General features: G+C 38.1%; 1 pseudogene; it reads left to right on the top strand.

The window, feature by feature from the left end:
* Positions 1-15,225: 15,225 nt before the first annotated feature.
* LOC117708045 (small nucleolar RNA SNORA17) lies at positions 15,226-15,323 on the top strand (annotated as a pseudogene).
* The last annotated feature ends 4,014 nt before the right edge of the window (positions 15,324-19,337 follow it).

Genomic DNA, 19,337 nt, shown 5'->3' with positions numbered 1-19,337 from the left:
AATGGTCTATTATATTTGTGACACCACTGTATTCTGAGATTGAAAGATAGCAAGAGAATTGCCCCCTTGGAGTTTAAATGCCCCAAGTTTAGGAAACTCCTGCTTTTTTTTTCCCTGTCAGGAGTTCCTAAATAGAAATTATGGCCTAAGCAGCCACTTCATCATTTATGTCAGATCAAACTGGTTACTACAGCATGGGAGTATTTGTGGGCATCTTCTCCACACTGTAAAACTCTCTCCCTTTTACTCTTATACAGTTTCTAGTGGGCAACAAGGAGGGAGTTAGAGCTCATGATAGTTCTTGAGGGGGGTGTTTCAGGTATCGAATTGTTCCCCTAAAGCTCATAAATAGGATGAATTGCAACTCCATTGTGTCAAAGAAGTTCAATCAAGCTGACTCTCTTGTTTAAAGACATAGAAACGTGCTTTTATTCACCCTGGCACAAAGAAGTTTAGGCCCTAAGAGTTGAACCAGCTTGTGGAAATTAAAATTCATATGACAATTAGACAAATATAAAATTGCTATGTTGGCAATATATAGAGTAAAAGAATATTCTTCTAGCTAGAGCTACTGATTTTTTTCTATAATAAAATAAGGCCAATCACAACTACTCAATTCTAAGGCAAAGGGTGTTTTACTATTGAATAAGTATTAAATCACAGAAATCTGCTATGAGCTATAAAATAGAGAAAAGCTTTTGTCTTTCTAAACACTGAGGTGACCATTATAGACAGACTGACATTCGAAGGAACTTTCAAGGCCAGAAGGCTGAAGATTTGATGCTCCAACATTCGGTAGTATAGGGGCTTGCCAGGTGTTCAGCAGTCTCTATAAATTGGCTAAGTTTTAGAAGCTATGCTTAGTGCTTCCCATAATTTCAGTTAACTCAGTCAGTCATTCTGGATTTCTGACGGGGTTGAAGACCTATAGTCTCATAGCCAATCCTGGCTATTTACTTTGAGAGAAAAGATCTGAGTGGATGGTTTTCAGCTGACATTCATTCTAAAGCCAAGAAAAAAAAAGCCAGGTTCAAAACTAAGTGCTTTGGTTAGGACAGATGACAGAGGTTCTGGTTAGTCAACAAAATGATGGACTGGGTATTAAGACTATCTTGTACCTCACTGGTACAAATAGGCATAATTATGCTCTAATTGCATTTTGAGAGAAAAATTTTATTTTAACAGGAAGGGTGAAGCCAGGTGATGAGAGAGAGAAAGAGAGAGGGGGGCGGGGCATGGAGGCAGATGTTCATGCATCTCCACCAGTCAAAGATAGTTTATATATCTAGGTTGGGTATTGGGTTACACTTCTGATTGAGCATTACCAAACTTATAAAGCCTTTGATTAACATTTAAAAAAATGTATAAAAGCAAAAAGGAAAAGGGAGCATGGGATAGGGGTTTTCTAGGGAGGGGAAATGGGGAAAGGGGATGGCATCTGAAATGTAAATAAAATATAAAAACAAATAAAAAATGTAAAAAAAGAATGAGAATTGGAAAAGATATCACATGTATTATAAGTAGCTTTAAAGTGAGAGGACTCATTCACAGAAATCTTAACTTTACCTGGTATTTTAAATGTTAATCTTTATTAGCTCATTGGTTTTAATCAATGCAATAAACAAGCTTTCTGATCTTTATGACAAGAAGCCATCCAATAGCCCAAAATCAGGTATCCAGGAAGTGCATGTTGTTACCCTTACATGGAAACAGAAATACAGACATCCTTATGTATATGCTCTAAAGCAGTGTTTCTCAACCTGTGGTTCATGACTCTGCTTTTTTGTGGGTTAGGGTTGAATGGCCCTTATACAAGGGTCATCTAAGAAAATCAGAAAAAATGATATTTACTTACATTTCATAACAGTAGCAAAATTATAGTTATAAAGTAGCAGCAAAATAATTTTAGGGTTGAGAATAACCATACTGTATGAGGAACTGTATTATAGGGTCAGAACATTAGGAAAGTTGAGACCTACCATTCTTAGGTAATTACTTCAGGATCCTTGACATTCAGTAGTCAAAGATTGACAAAGGACCTACATGATGAGTTTTCTAAAGATTTTTAATATTGTGAAAAACAGAAAAAACCTTAAATAATACATTTTTCTAAGATCCTGTAACAAATGTCAGGAAATTATTCTTAGTTTTAAGCAAGATGAACTTCTTATTTTCAATTTTATGTATTTTAGTATTTGTATCATAATTAAATACATGGTTGAACCTGGCACATTATGACTGTAAACCTAGCATATAGAGGAAAAAGAAAGAGTCTGAGGGCAGCCTAAACTGTGAAGAGAATTAGTAACCAGACTTGGCTGTATAGTGAATTAATGACCAACCAGGGCTATATAGCAAGATTCCGTATAAAATAAATTAATAAAACAAATCATTGAGCAATATGTGTACACATGCAGCAATACTTTATAAAATCTAAGTGTACAACTGAAAGTATACTTAGCTAAAATATATATATGCTAGATGAGTTAGAGGCATCTTAAAATTAGAATAATGAGAGGCAAGTCTTGGATAGAATTTCAAACACTATTTATACTGATAAACAGTATTCTATAGCATTTCAGTGAAAAATGTCCCCCACAGGCTATGTTTGATCACTTGGTCTTCAGTTGGAAGTGCTCTTTAGAATGCTCTGGAATTTTTAAGAAATAAAGCCTTGATGAACGAAGGGGGTCATTAGAGGGTGTGCATTGAGGTTTTATGTCCTATGTCTACCTTCTGTATATTCCAGGCATCCTGTGGACTTGATTTAACTATCAGCCTCAGGCTTCTTCTTCCATGCCTTCTGTGCCACATGTACAACATCCTTTCTTAAATTATAAATAAAAATAAACTAGAAGCTGCTTCTCATAGTTGTTTTGGTCATAGAAACAAGGAAGAGGAATATTTGCTCCACAAGTGCTCCTCCATCTCAAGGTCACAGTGGAGCACACTTGCACCATTAGAATAAATGATGTGTGTTGGGAATGATTGACATGTCTTGCTAGAGTATGTTAGAACTGAAATCATAAATAAAGAAAAAACATATTTTTATAGTTGAAACAAAGGTAATTATAATTTCCTATCAAGGGAATGACATGAGATAATATGAACAAGCTGATCCTCAATTACATGTCTTGCAGATTGCCTGACCTCAGGGATTAAAACATGTTGACTGTAAAACATGAAATTGCTGGGTTACTTAGCCTCTTTGTCGGTCATGTACCTTAAGATTTACATCCGAATTAATTCAACAGTCTACAGACTAATAGATAAAGTTCTAACAATGTGTAATTAAGTTTAATAGACCTCTACCTCCTTCAACCTTGAAACATAGAAGACTGTGTAGAAATATCAAGGGTGTGGAAAGATTTCTCACTTTTCCTGTAGTATGCCTACCCAAATGCTCTCAACAATGCAGCTGATACAGATGCAGATTATGACTTTTTTTGTTAAATGACTATATAATTTTGTGTAACATCTTCCATGGTGGACTATTTCATTTGGGTAACTAGAATTCAAGTTCCTGGGCCAGAGTAACTTACATTAGGCCCAGAATAATGTTTTAAAATTTTCCTATAAAGCAATTTGTTATTTTACAACAATGATAACAAAAAATTTGATCTGAAGTGTTCACATTATTCACCATTTTTTTTCTTGGACTCACGATCATAACAGCCTTAGAGCAGAGACTCTCTTCAGTGTGTTGTCAGTGCCTAACACACAAATACCAGTAAATGGTTATGGCCATCACCACCATTTTCATTATAAACAAAGATTAGAGAGAGAGAGAGAGAGAGAGAGAGAGAGAGAGAGAGAGAGAGAGAGAGAGACAGAGAGAGAGATATTGCAGGATAATTAAATGATCTAGATAAGGGTTGTTGGGTGTCTTTTTTCTAGTATAAAACACCAAGTCTTACAGGTAAGTTAAAGTTGTACTGAGGGAAGCTGGACAGCAATTTGCTGAATAAATAGACATTGATAAGATTTTGTGATCTGTACAACCCTGATTGCTTGAAGGGCCCCATTTTTTATTCACTCCCAGGAAACTCTGAAGCTTCACCTTTCAAAACAGCATGCTTTCTATAAATATTGATTTATCCAATCAGATATCCAAAAATCTAGCAAAGATTACTTCCCTCTCAAATTCTGTTTTATCATAAAAGGTTGTGTTTGGATAGCTCACAATAGTTTGACAGAGAGAACTTCTTTCATGCTCCTGAGAAGGCAGTAGAGCAGCCTCCAGATCCTTGAAAAAGCCCAGTTTAGTTTAGCAATGCTACACCACACCATAAGAACACATGCTCTAATAGCATAGCAGCTTTATTCATAATAGCCAGAAAGTAGAAGCAACCCAAATGCTGCTCAGCCAAGGAATGGATTTTTTTTTTTAAAAATGTGGTTAATTTACACAGTAGAATACTACTCGGCTATTAAAAACAAAATCATAATGAATTTTGCAGGCAAATGGATAAAACTAGAAAATATCCTGTATGAGGTAAACCAAACCCAAAAGAATGTTCATGGTTTGTACTCACTTATAATTGGATATTCACCATGAAGTACAGGATACCCATGCTACAATCCACAGACACAAAGAAGATAAATAACAATGAGGGCCCAAGGGAGGATGCTTGACTCTAATTTAGAAAGAGAAATAAAATAGTCATCAGAGGCAGATAGAGGAAGGGAATTGTGTGAGAGAGGAGATGCAGAGGAAAATGGGGCAGGGGTATGAAGGCAGAAATCAGGATCAGATGTAGATATAAATCAGAAGAGAGGTCCAGGAAAGTAAATGAAAACTGGCAGGTGGAGGGGTGCTGCATCCCTAGAATGGATCAGAGACCCGGAATGGGGAAGGCTCCCAGAAGTCTATGGGGGTGACTCTAACTCAGACTACTTACAATGAGTAATATGGAACCTGAAGAGGCCACCTCCTATATCCAGGCAGAAACCTCGGTGGAGATATAAGGACACCAACCCTCTCAGAAAACCTTTGACCCAAAATATGTCCTGCCTACAAGAAGTTCAGGGACAAAAATGAGATGTAGAATGAGGAAAGGGCTAACCAACTTGAGACCCATCCCATGGGCAAGAATAAGTCCCTGACACTATTAATAATACTCTGTATACTTGCAGACAGGAGCCTAGCAGAACTCTCCTCTGAGAGGCTCCATACAGCAGCTGACTAAAACAAATGCAGAGACCATAACCACATATTAGGCAGAGAGTAAGGCATCTTACTGAAGCGTGAGGAGAAAAATAGAAGGCCCTGGAGTGTCACGGCCCGAGCAAAATGTTGAGGCCCAGGCTGCCCCGCATTTGGCGGCCACTGTATCCCGGCCCAAGCTGTAGCTCCGGTCTGCAGGTCGGGGTTCAGCAAGAAAGAGAGAGTGAGGACAGACTTGAAGAATGGAGACCAGACAGAGTGTGATTCAATCCCATTTATTCTTCAGTCTCTCTTCCTGGTCCAAGTCCCAAGTCTATCTGTACTCTCTAAAGAGTCTCCTTAAAGAGTATATCTCTCTGCCGTTTGTCTCTGCCTTTTACATGTCTCACTTCTAAGCCATGCTTCTAAGTTACACCTTTAATCATGCCCTTAGGTCTTGTCTCTAAATCTGATCTCTAGGTCACACTCTTAAGTTACACACCTTTAATCTCACACACCCAAGGAAAGTCCTGGGTATCCAAAGCAAGATGTTATCAGAGTGTGCTCAGCTGTTGTAGGCTATTATAATACAAGTCTCATGTCAGGGTATACGGCTCAAGATGGCTGCAAAGCTGATAGCCGCTTTCTGCTAAAAGTCGGCCCCCAACACTGGAGAGGATAAGAATGCCATGAGAAAACCCACAGAACTTTGAACTTTTGGAGCTCCCAGAGATTGAGTCACCTATCAAAGAACATACATGGGCTGAACCTAGTCCCCCTACACCCTGGCGCTCACATATGTAGCCGATATGAAGCTCAGTCTTCATGTGTGTCCCAGCAACTGGATTTATGGCTGTCCATAAATCTGTTGCCTGTTTGTGAATCCCATTCTCCTAACCTGGCCACCTAGTCTGGCCTAAGTGGAAGAGGATACACTTAGTCTTGCAGTGACTTGATATGCCAGGGTTGGGTTATACACAGGGAGGCCTCCCCTTTTTCAGAAGAGAAGGGGAGAGAGGATGGAGAGGAGCTGTGAAGGGGGACTTGGAGGAAGGGTGTTTCAATTCAGATGTAAAGTGAATAAATAAAGAAATTAATGGGAAAAAAGTTTAAGCAGGCTTGTTCCAAATGCAGATACTATCAGCCTTCCTGGTACCCATCACCAAAGTTTAGTGTTGTTTGTTACAATGATTCAAGTCTGATTCTTGAGGAATTTAGTTGGGGTGGGGGCTGAGACTGAAGAAGTCAGTTACCAACAAAGAAGGGGAAATGGATGTTTGTATGACACCCCTTAACACTAGGTTTCTATATGTCAATAACTTTAAAACAGGGTTTATTTCTTAAATTTTACAGATTGCCTTAAGGAGCCTATTTTATAGGACAGGCATTAAAATAAGTCTATCTAAACAAGGAAAAGTTATAGAGAAGGCCTTATTTTCTTGCACTAATAGAGGGCTTTATTTCTATTTGCATAATGGACTTAGGCAGCCAATGATTGGTTAAATTGCTCATTTTGTCTCTTGCCTCAGGCTTTGGCTGTGAGCAAGTACCAAACAGAAAATCTGACTGCATGGAACATTAAACAGGTATTCTTCTTTTTAAACTTTGTGATCTCAATTTCCTGGAGTTATCCAATAGAAAGCAGATGCAAATTAGGAGCTCAACTCACAAAAATAATAGGTGCATTTATACTGGCTTCCCATGGAGATGCCTCTAAAAGAAGTTTGTGGAAGGCACAGTTAGCACTTCCAAATGAAATGCTCATTCCTACAGTTTCATAAATACCCTGCTTGTTCTCTTCAAATATTGACCATTCCATGCAGAGCTCAAGGTGAATACATGCTAGGTGGAATTCTAGCAGAGGCCTACCTTCTCTAGAACATGAAAATGCATTTATGTGCTTTCAATGCTGCTTTTTCAACAACTGTAGACCAGGAAAGGGTTCATACAATATAATTTATTCCTGCTGGACAGTGAGTGGCCTGGTAACTGAGAGTGGGCCTCTTTCAACATAACTATCAAAGAAAAGTCCTGGCATACTACATAGTCATTGGGACAGTTTGTTTCTTGTTTGTGTTTGTACATATCTGTTTTTAAGTTTTTGTTTTCAGTTTGCTTGTTCTTTTTCTTCAGTCTTCCTTTATTTAAAAAAAAAAAAAAAAGCAGACAAAAACCAGAAGTAAACAAATACCTCTAACTGCTATAAGTATTTAGGATGTTTCTTAAAATTTTTAGGTCAGGGCCATGAAGATGGTACAATGCTTAGTAAATAATAATGGGTATCTTAGTTCACATCTTCAACATCCACATAAAAATAAAACCTAGGCACTCTGGCTTGTAGAAATGGTCCAGAGGAGGGGAGGCAGAGATAAGTAGATTCCAGAGGTTAACTGGTAAGACAATCTAGCTCTAACAGTGAGCTTTGTGCTCAGTAAGAGGCCCTATGCCTATCAATCAATCAATCAATCAATCAATCATTAATCAATTAAAATTCATTCAATAAATGGGAAAATCATAGAAAGACACCTAATGTCAACCTCTGACAGGTACCTGAATCAATTATGTATGGATTACTACTTTAAACACACACCACATTTATTCTTCAGTTTAAAAAACAATTTTCACACAGTCATATTATTATATTTGTGAGATAATTGTCAAATCATCTTTTGTTTCTTTTTCCTTTATTAGTTGTCAGAAAGAGCCTGTCTACTTTGGCTAAGGAGTTTTGAAACTCTATGTAGGAGCTTTTATGCTTTCTAGTGTTGTGCTAGCAGCCATATCCCCACTACTATCTCTCCTCCAAAACTTTATCTAGCTCTAATTGCACAAGACCCTGTACACCTAACCAGCTTGCCCAGAGATTTCCCATTCTCACTTCTTGGCATTGAGATTACATGTGAACATATCTCATTTACCCACAATTTACATGAAAAATCCAAAGTCTAGGCCTTGTATTCTTACAAATATTGTATCTGCTGAGATATCTTATCAGTGTCATATAGAGGTTTTGAAATGAGTCTTTATCAGAATTGAAATTTTACTCCATCATTATTGCCTATATAGACTTGTCTATACAGTGTTTAATCTCATGGGTGCTCCATAAACTTCCAGTGACTTCCTAAATATTACAACATACAAAATACTTAGAGATCATATTCTTAACTCAGTGAATAATAGGAGTAGGTACAAATCTTCATTATTTTTTTGTTGCTGTTATTAATATTCTTGCTTACTCTACAGGCTATATGTGAAATTTTGAAAAATCATAGAGGTCCAAAAAATGAAGAAGGTTTTTAATAGGCACATGAAATAAATCCACATGTAAATCAAATACAGATGTACACCAGGCTGACCTAGCAGTCAGGATAAATGACAGCTTTTGAACAAAAACGTTGTTCACCCTAGATTGGTTATTCAAACTGTGACTGAATACTAGGATTGTCTTCAGCTTATAAGTCTCATTCATAAAAGACAATGATTGTGAGATATATATATCTCACTATATATATATATATATATATATATATATATATATATAGCCATGCCATACATGTGTCCTAACACAAAGCAATTCATTTTCACAGTGGGCATTTTAACAGTGTCACCAACTTTAAATTTCCTACAGGACCATCTCTCTGGGTTGCAATTCTAACTCTACCATGATACCTTACTTTCAACTTTTATGAGATAAAGAAAAATGGGTTGAGGGGGATGAATGAAGTGAAATACAAAAATTATTTGACACAATGATTGTTGCATGCTAAATACTGTTATCTAAGATGTATCAGGAGATCTCTGGTTCTCTACTCAACCTGGTTTGTTGTTGTTGTTTTTGTTGTTGTAGGTTTTTTTGTTTGGTTGGTTTTGTGGGTTTTTTTATGTTGGTCATACAACCCTGTCCTTTGGTCATGACAGACAAGGACTCTACCACTAAGCTATACTTACATCCATGATATTTAAAGGTATAATTTAATCAATCAGCAACATTTTAATATTCCAGTCACAAGGCAAATGTTTGAGAATACACAAGGATGCTTCCATCAGACATAGTATTGACTTATACTTAATACTAGATCAGAGTTTGAGACAGGCACAGTGGACAATACCATGGTCCAAATAATAGGACTGAGATAAATCCCACCCTCAGCATAGACAGCCATGTCACAGTGAACCAAAGCTTAATTCCTATTCTCCAGAAGGTCCTGTGGACTATTTCTGGAAAATAATGTCACCCTATGATGCATGCTGAGATTGTGTGTGTGTGTGTGTGTGTGTGTGTGTGTGTGTGTGTGTGTGTGTGTGTTTCCCCTCAGGACACTGAACTCTACTCAGACCCAAGGCTATACTACAAAGGCTCTCTACAGCTCCAGGAGCAGGGAGTTACCTCCCTTTGTTACACAACCATTTTGCAAGTATTGAATAAATATACCTTACATGTTGCAGAAACTATAAAACTAAATTATAGAAACAACACTAGAGAAATGAAAGCAAACAAATTTGCTTTCCCATATTTGTTTTAATCACTGAACTAAACATTTTTGTCACCCCTATAACCACTGCAAGAAATGGACCCTATTGTGTCCTTCATTTTACAAAATGACAATTTAGAATTATGCATTGCCACACAACTCACTGAGATGTGAGTTAAGGCGACAGGATTCCAGAATACATTGCTAACCTTCCAACTATACTACAGCTTTATGCCATAAGCAAACATACCTAGAAATCCATAAAACAGTCACTATTCAAGCCATAAACAAATGCACACATACAGTGCTTTTTGATGTCAGAGCATTGTCCTGTTAGCAGGCAGTGAAGACAATCTGTTCCCCACCAGTTTTAGATGAACTAGAAGCCTTTCCCCATCTTTCCCAAAATTTTATATTCTTGTTGGACTCTCTCAACTAACTCTTCATGATTTTTCTCCCACTCTATGGTGCAAACAGAATTTTGAGTTACTTACATCATGCAGTCTTCATAGGACTCTATGAAGTCTTTCTATTGTACACTTTTGACCTATCATCAGTGTTTGAATAACCTGGAAGGTATATTCTAATTCTGTATAAAGAAGTAAGTTATCATCTGATTGACAAACTTTGGAGCATGTCCCTGACATTAAGAGACTCAAGACCTTTTAATCACACTTCCTCTGATTCTCTATCTTTTTGAAATAGAACACTTGTAAAAAAAAAAAAAAAAAAAAAAAAAAATAATGGTCTGGTGGTGCTAACAAATGTAGCTTTCTCAAATTTAAGAACAGTAAATGTTCGCTCCACTTACACAGATCATGGTTTGGTTTATCCTGCTTTCCAGGACCAGTCCTATTTACTCAATGGTTGAGATGTTGTCAGAAGTTATGATAGCCAATGACTGTGTGGAGTGATACAGCTTGAGACTTATTTATACTTTCTTTATTATATTTTTTGTAAATTTTGTCTTACTGTCATCTTGAAAGCTATTCAGATGACACCTGCTGCCAAGTGACCACAGTGAACATTCTGAAAGTAGCTAAGAAAGGTTAATCCTGGAAGCCAATGTGCCCTTGCATGTTTAGCCATTTATAATTATAGGTAATTTACCACTTCATAGGGAACAGTGAACAACAAATATGAAATGCAAAAGTATCTTTCCATGGGAGTACTTACATTTTATTTTTTATTGGATATTTTACTTATTTACATTTTAAATGTTACCCTTTCTAGACTTCCCCTCTTGGAAGCCCCCTATCTCATTCCCCCTTCCCCTGCTCCTTTGAGGGTGCTTCCCCACCTACACACTCACTCCTGTCTCTTCACCATGGTAATCCTATACACTGGGGCATCAAGCCTTCACAGAACCAAGGGCCTCTTCTCCCATTGATGCCAGACAATGTTATCCTCTTTGCTACATATGCAGCTGAAGCCATTGGTCACTCCATGTGTACTCTTTGGTTGGTGGTTTAGTCCCTGAGAGCTCTGGAGGGTCTAGTTGGTTGATATTGTTCTTCCTATGAGGTTGCAAACCCTTTCAGCTTTTTCCATCCTTTCTTTAACTTTTCCTTTGGGGACCCCGTGCTCAGTCCAATGTTTGGCTGCAATCATCCACCTCTGTATTTGTAATTTTTTCTCCATAGAAAAGTCTTCATGTGCTTTATGTGGTATTAGGATCTAAAACTTGAGCCTCCAAAACAGGATGTAATGTTTCATACACATTGCCCTAGCACTAGTGAGATGGAGGAAGGAGGATTAAGAGGCAAAGGCCATCCTTTAGTTATATACTGAGTTTAAAGGCAACCTTTGAAGACATGATCTCATATCTCAAAAAATAAATAGCTCATGTTGTGGTAAAATTGTTCATTTTATAATTAAGAAATAGTTTTGTTAAAGCTCAATCCCCCTACCCACTGAAGATTTCAAGCTCAAGATTCCAAACAGTGTTTTTAAAATGATACAAGGCTTCAGAGCCAGAGGGAGCACAGGCTAGGAATATTACCACTAGGTCTTACTTTGCCCTCAGCCCCAAGGAGGACATTGACTTCAATGGCATAAATATAGTTCCCCTAGAAAGGCCTCATTCCTTGTATCACAACGCAAACCTGAACAATCTTGCATACTTCAGTATTTGTCTTTTCTTGTCTCTCTCTTTTTAAAGAACCTAATTCTTGTCCCAGAGATAAGATTACAAGCTCTACAATTTTTTTTTAAACTCTGACACTGATACCAGCACCAGCTGTCAGGGCTGGTGAACAAGATGGCAATCTATATACACACAATACCTCTGTTCCCTGAGTGAAAGAAAGGTTTGTTAATGTCCTGGAATGGTAATCTTTAGTAGCCAATCTTCTTTCCTTCTAAGTACAGAAAAGCATTAATGATTACAGAAATGGATAATTCAAATCAGATTTGCATAGTAGAATGAATTGCACTTTTCTATCATATCAAACTCCTGCTGTCTTGATACTTGCTTCTTTTCAAAGAACTTTTCTTGATATTTGCCAATAAAATGCTTTTTCAGTAATTTAATTATTTTTATGCTGTTTTCCTGTTCAAAATATTTCAGTCTCCTAATGGTTTATATGATTAGAGTCCACAATCTGAAGATTATATTTCAAACCTACCATGGAGTAGTCCCTAGTTATCCCCTTTCCTTCAGTCTCCATCCATACATACACTATCTCCATACATACACTAAATATATCTGATGGTTTCCTAAGTATGCAGAGATATCTGACTTAGGTTTTATACATGGTGTACTATTGTAAAGGATATTTTACACCTTCCTGACCCCTAACACCATAGCCCATAGAACTTACTCAAGCATCATCTTTAACCACAAAGCACTATGGACATGGAGTAAGAGTTATTTGACTGCACAATAATAATTGAAGCATGTAGAAAAGCATGATCCTGAAACAAGAGGGTCAAATTTTAGAAGGTTGTCAGTGGAGGATTTCTGTCAAGGGGATAGTTGAGGAATTAAAATGGCAAACATGGTTTTCTTTTCTTTAAATTTTGGTTTTGAAGATAAAAGATTTGAAGCAGAGGGAGCCAGCAAGATCAAATCACATGGGCCATGCCCCTAACTTAACAGGATGCACACCAGAAGACTGCCATGTGGTAGTAGTTTCTGGAGCACAGGTAAAACAATGAAGTCAGACATTTATACCACTCCTATTGGTCTCAAGCGTTAGCACTGAAGCGGGAGATGGAACAAATGTAAGAATCAGGTACTAGGGAGAAGAGCTGTCATATTTGATGAGGTTATAATTTCTTAAATGATACAAAATTTACTTTGATTTCAAATTTAAGGTTGTCATTGGTATGAGCTTCTTATTGATATAAAAGTGAGATGAATATTGATACTCTCGTGGGCATTGTGCCTGTATAACACATTTAGGAATACAAGGCTTAGACCCAGTTCTTCTTTAACTTTTTAAACTGATTTGAGATGGTCAGCCTGTGAGTTAAGGGACTATAGCAAATTCATGGCTTTGAGTTTATTGTTAGGGTGTTTTCCATATTTTACTTAGAAATAGCTGAGAGGAGTTAACAGACAACAGTCCAGGTTACCTTACATAGATAGTTGGTTTTCAAAACGTCAGAAGTCAATAGAATTGACGTTACAAATATTTATATATTAATGTTCATTTTGATTAGAGACCTTTCTGCTCCTGACAGCTTCCTGTCGTGGATTCTAAGAAGAAATTGAGCATCCTTGGTGTTACTCCAGTTGTGCGGTGACAGCCACTAGGCAAGAATTGCCTCTTTCCATCTACAGACAAATTAATGTCCAGAAAAGGACACACTTGCAGAATAGTCGACTGATTATATCTGCCTAGACAGAGTAATCAGCCCTTAATAATTCTGCATCACTAAGGTCTGTCAGATGATTCTGGGCCAGAAGGCTGAAGATTTGATGCTCCAACATTCGGTAGTATAGGGGCTTTCCAGGTGTTCAGCAGTCTCTATAAATTGGCTAAGTTTTAGAACCTATGCTTAGTGCTTCCCATAATTTCAGTTAACTCAGTCATTCTGGATTTCTGATGGGGTTGAAGACCTATAGTCTCATAGCCATTGCTGGCTATTTACTTTGAGAAAAAAAATCTGAGTGGATGGTTTTCAGCTGACATTCATTCTAAAGCCAAGGAAAAAAAGCCAGGTTCAAAACTAAGTGCTTTGGTTAGGACAGATGACAGAGGTTCTGGTTAGTCAACAAAATGATAGACTAGGTATTAGGACTATCTTGTACCTCACTGGTACAATTAGGAATAACTATACTCTAATTGCATTTTGAGAGAAAAGTTTTATTTTAACAGGAAGGGTGAAGCTAGGTGATGAGAGATAGAGAGAGAAAGAGAGGGGGGGCATGGAGGCAGATGTTCATGTGTCTCCACCAGTCAAAGATAGTTTATATATCTAGGTTGGGTATTGGGTTACACTTCTGATTGAGCATTACCAAACTTATAAAGCCTTTGATTAACATTTTTTTAAAAAAATGTATAAAAGCAAAAAGGAAAAGGGGGCATGGGATAGGGGTTTTCTAGGGAGGGGAAATGGGGAAAGGGGATGGCATCTGAAATGTAAATAAAATATAAAATATAAAAAAGAAAAAAATAAATATCCAATAGATTTATATATTTAGAAATGCTCAATTAACAAGATGCCATTACAATTAGAATTGTTGCCCAATTATCTAACCTAGATATTATAACTACCTTAGACTGCTAGAGACATGCCTACATCTGCAGCCATTTTCTCTCCTGCCCTGCCTCCTTCTCCCTCCTCCCCTTCCTCACTCCACCTACCTTTCATGCTTCCCAATGATGGAGCTTTATTGCAAATGTAGCCGGAAAATATCCTGCTATACCTGCTGACCTATTGGCCACTGGTAGGTGTTCTGGAAGGGGGAGTCACTCTCTTTAGTTGTATATCTAATAGCCCACCAGGTTCAAAAGAATAGTTCCACAACAATAGTCACATGAATGGCCCTGATTAAAATCAGTGAATCACAAATCAAAATGCTTGGCACTATGAACTTACCCCTTAGGACATCTTTTATTTTTGACCCATAGTTTTGAGAATGTTGTAAATTCATTTTCATTCAATTATAGAAAACTGTTAATTTCTTTCTTTAATTCCTGCCTTGATTCATATTTCATTCATTATAGAGTTTGTCAGTTTCCATGAGTTTGTAAGCTTTTTGTCTTTTCTGATAGTATTGATATTCAGCTTTAATCTATGGTGGTCAGACAGGATGCAGGGTATTATTTCGATTTTCTTGCTTCTGTTGAGACTTGTATGTGAAAGTGTGTGGTCAGTTTTGGAGAAAGTTCCATGAGATGTTGAGCAAAAGGAGAAAAAAAAAAACACCATGTTTGGGTGAAAATAAAATTGTTAGGTTCATTTTGTTTATAACTTCAGTTAGCTCCAGAATTTCTCTGTCTGGATTACCTGTCTATTGTTGAAAGGTTGTATTGACATCTCTCTCTATCATTGCGTGATGGTCAATATGTGATTTAAACTGGAAAAGGATTTCTTCTATAAATTTGAGGCCTGTGTGTTTTGGGCACAAATGTTAAGAATTGCTATGCCCCTGCCTCTAGAAGCATTGTAGATGCTCTGTAGAGAGGAGAGAAGATAGGTCAATACTCAGTGTTCTGACCTGTGAACATCTGAATGATTAGTAGTCTCACACTCTCTGAAATAAGCAAGCCTGAGATGGATACCCATATTTCACCAGGGAACCTGGACTTGCAGCTAGCCTGAGATGACCAACAGTCTGATGCAGCACAGGCCTGGGGAGCAAGGATGCCATACCCAAGATGACCCCTGCCTGGCTCCATAGTACACTGATGGGGCATAGTATTCCTGAGACTGCTCCTGAGATGACACCAGACTCTCCTGAAATGACACCAGACTCTCAGATACTCCAGATGTCACTAAGAGGAGCAAGTAACTAGTGGAGAAATGGAAAAGAAACAGAATCTGTGGGCACAATGAAGACAGGCAGAATTGGAGACTTGATGGAAGTGAGGTATAGTCTGATGTAAGTAGCTAATGATGTCATCTAGAACCATAATGGGCTCTTGGAATGTAATGCCACCAGCGGTCACATCTGAGTCTATAAGAATTTGTTACTACAAGGTCAGGTGGATGTTCCTAAACTGGGCTGCCACCTAGGAACATGTTGATGTCTGAAGGTTGTGCAGAACCGGCTTCACCCCTAGACTAAGCATAATGGAAGAGCTCACACTGGAGGCATGAGAGCAGGAGACCAGACACCATTCCAAGGCATCTGCAGTACTCAGGAGAGTAAGGCCACACAAAACCTCAGGAAACATAGTAGAGCTGGCTCTGATTGTAGGAGTTGCAGGTGAGTTGGCTATGATACTATGAATGTGGAAGAGCTGGCCCTGACACTCATTTCTCTTTCAGTGGTATAGATAAACTAGAAATACTGTCCCCCCCGAGCTTGCCACTAGTAGCAGGCAGAAGATTTGGCACTGGGGTCATAAGGACAAGGGAGCTGTGTCAGTCTCTCACCTGCTGCAGTTCTTGGCAAAGCAGACCCTTCATCTTGCCTGGGCAGTACAGTAGAGCTGACCCTGCTGGTAGGGCGTGGGTGAGTATCACTGAAGTTGTGAGTGTCAGAGAGCTGGCCCCACAACGTGCCTGCTATGCCATGACATGAGTGAGGGAGAGATGCCCTCTCCTACCCTAACCTTTTACCACTTATGGCTGGGTTAGGGTGCAAGAGAGCTGTCCCTGGGGTCATGAGAGCAGGAGAGCTGGCCCTGCACTTCACTTGCTGCCACACTTGGGAATGGGATTGAGGCACATAGTGTGAAAATCACAAAGAACCAATAAAAAGGTTTTAAAAGTTGCTATATCCTCTAGGTGGATTATTACTTTGAGTATATAATGTCATTCAGTATTTCTTCTGATTAGTTTTGATTAGGAGTCTACTTTATCAAATATTAAAATGGCTATACCAGCTTGTTTCTTAGGCCAATTTGCTTGGATTACCTCTTTGCAACTCTTTACCCTGAGGTGATATTTATTCTGGATTTTAAAGTATGTTTCTTGAATGCAACAGAAGAAAAATTTTGTTTTCACATCCTTTCTGTTTGTCTTTGTCTTTTAATTGGGAATTGAGACTATTGATATTAAGAGTCATAAATAACCAATGATTGTTGATTCCTATTTTTTAATTTATTTTTTATTTATTCATTTTATATCCAACTTACATCTCCCTTCCCACAATCCTTCCCCTCAATCCTCCTCCTCTCTTTTCTGAGAAAGTAGAGACTCCCACAGGTATACCCTAATCCTGACACATCAAGTCAGTGAAGAGCTAGCCACATCTCCCACTGAGGTCAGACAAGGCAGCCAGCTAGAAAAACATATCCCAAGGAAAGGTAATAGCTTTTGGAATAGCCCCTTTCCAGTTGTCTAGGACCCTCATGAAGACCAAGCTGTACATTTGCTACATCTGGTGGAGGGGGTCAGTTAGTTCTAGTTCGTGTGTGTACTTTAGTTGGTGGCTCAGTCTCTGAGAGCCCCAAGAGTCCAAGTTAGTTGACTCTTTTGTGTTCCCGTGGAGTTCCTATCTCCTTTGGGGCCCTGCAGTCCACCCCCCCCCCAACTCTTCAATTAAAGTCTAAAAGCTCCATTAACTGTCTTGTTGTGGGTCTCTGCATCTAAGTCAGCAGCTGCATGGAGCCTTTCAGAGGACAGACATGCTAGACTCCTGTCTGCAACCATAACAGAGTATTCTTAATACTCTGGGGGTTAGTACTTGCCCATGGTATGGGTCTCAAGTTGGACCATTTATTGGTTGGCAATTTCCTCAGTCTCAACCATACAAGAAAACTTCCCAAACCTAAAGAAGGTGTCTATAAAAATACAAGATGCCTACAGAAGACAAAATGCAAAATAGACTAGTTTAGAAAAACAAATCCCCTTGGCACATAATAATCAAAACACTAAATGTACAGAACAAAGAAAGAGTATTAAAAGGTACAACAGAAAAGGGACAAGTAACATATAAAGCCAAACTTATTAGAATAGTACCAGCCTTCTCAACAATCTAAAAACCAGAAAAAAGACATTTTATGATAAAACAAGTTAAAGTAGTATTTATCTATAAATCTAGATCTACAGAAGCTGCTATATGAAAAACGCCTTTAAAAAAGTTAACTACAACCAAGAAAACAGAGAGAATAAAGAATCCCAGACTATCAAAGTCACCAGAAAGAAGTACACATACACAGAGACAGACAGACACAGCCACTACACACACACACACACACACACACACATACATTTGTCTTCTGTAGGCTTGATTATTATCTATTATTATTAATTAATTAATTATTATTTAATCTTTTCTAAAAGTCCAGTCGTCAGCCCTCTCCCAGTCTACCCTTCAAGAGATCCTCATCCCATTCCTCCTCTCCTGTCTCCAGGAAGATGTCCTCAGCCCCAACATACCCCACCAGACCTCTCTCCACCCTGAGGCATTCTTATACTTTTATAGACATCTCCTTCTTTAGGTTAGAAATTTATTTCTTGTATGATTTTATTGAAAACATTTTCTGTTCATTTGACCTGCGGGTTTTTTTTCCCTAATCTTATTAGTTTTAGATTTGTCCTTTTCAAAATGTCTCTCCCAGATTTCCTCTTGTGCCAGGAATAATTTTTTGTAGATTTGCCATTTTCTTGACTAGTGTATTCATTTCTTCTATCATGTCTTCAGTGCCCAAGAGTCTCTCTTCTATCTCTCCATGTATTCTGTTGTTGAAGCTTGCCTCTGTAATTGCTGTTTGAGTTACTGAACTGTTCATTTCCACATTTTCATCAGTTTGAGTTATCATTATTAATTCTATTCCAAATTTTCTGATCTTGAATGGTTTTATCCATTTCATCCTCTCTTTCTGTTTTTATAAGTTTTTTTAGGAATTTATTTAGTCTTTAAAGGCCTCTATCATATGAATAAAGGCTCTTTCACATTCTTTTACTTGAATTTCAACTATTTTTGGAATGTTCATGGCCTGTTGTATTAGGGTTGCTGGGCTCTAGTGGAGACATACTTCCCAGGTTGTTATTGAATGTGTTTTTACACTTGCATCTAGGCATCTGGAATAGAGAATATTTAAATACTTGGTGCTGATATCTAGTCTTATCTTTGTTGGGTGGGTGTTTTGTTTCTCGGGTGTTGGTTCCTATCTGGTTCTTAGGAGAGTGTAGTGTTGTGTTACTTGTAGGAAAATCTTCTGCGGTCTTAATAGGTGTAGGCACTGGAAGTTACAGGTAATAATGTGTTTGAGGGTATTGGGGTTTGAGATTTAAAACTGGTGATGAGCTGGGCATAGTGGTAGATGTACAAGAGGAAAGAAAGCAGGGTGATGTACCAGGATCTATATACTTTGTTACCTGGAATAGGCACAGAGAGTGAGGAGATGCTATAGCAGAGGGTCTGCTTCAGAGATGGGGATGATACTGATGTATTAGGCTTGGAGGAATGAAAGGAGGTGTACAGATCTATAGCTAACCTACTTACTTCCCTGGTCAGAGTAGTCTAGAGGTTCTCAGGAAATACATCGGGGAGTTGGTAGTTGAGATAAAGCAACAAGTTGTAGGAGGGAGGTTATAAGTGGAAGATCTATGGGATTAACTGGAAAAAATGGGCAGGAGGTATATCAGCCACT

Source organism: Arvicanthis niloticus, chromosome 4 (genome assembly GCF_011762505.2).
Source record: "Arvicanthis niloticus isolate mArvNil1 chromosome 4, mArvNil1.pat.X, whole genome shotgun sequence".
Lineage (NCBI taxonomy): Eukaryota > Metazoa > Chordata > Mammalia > Rodentia > Muridae > Arvicanthis > Arvicanthis niloticus.
This window is presented reverse-complemented; position numbering and strand designations above follow the sequence as displayed.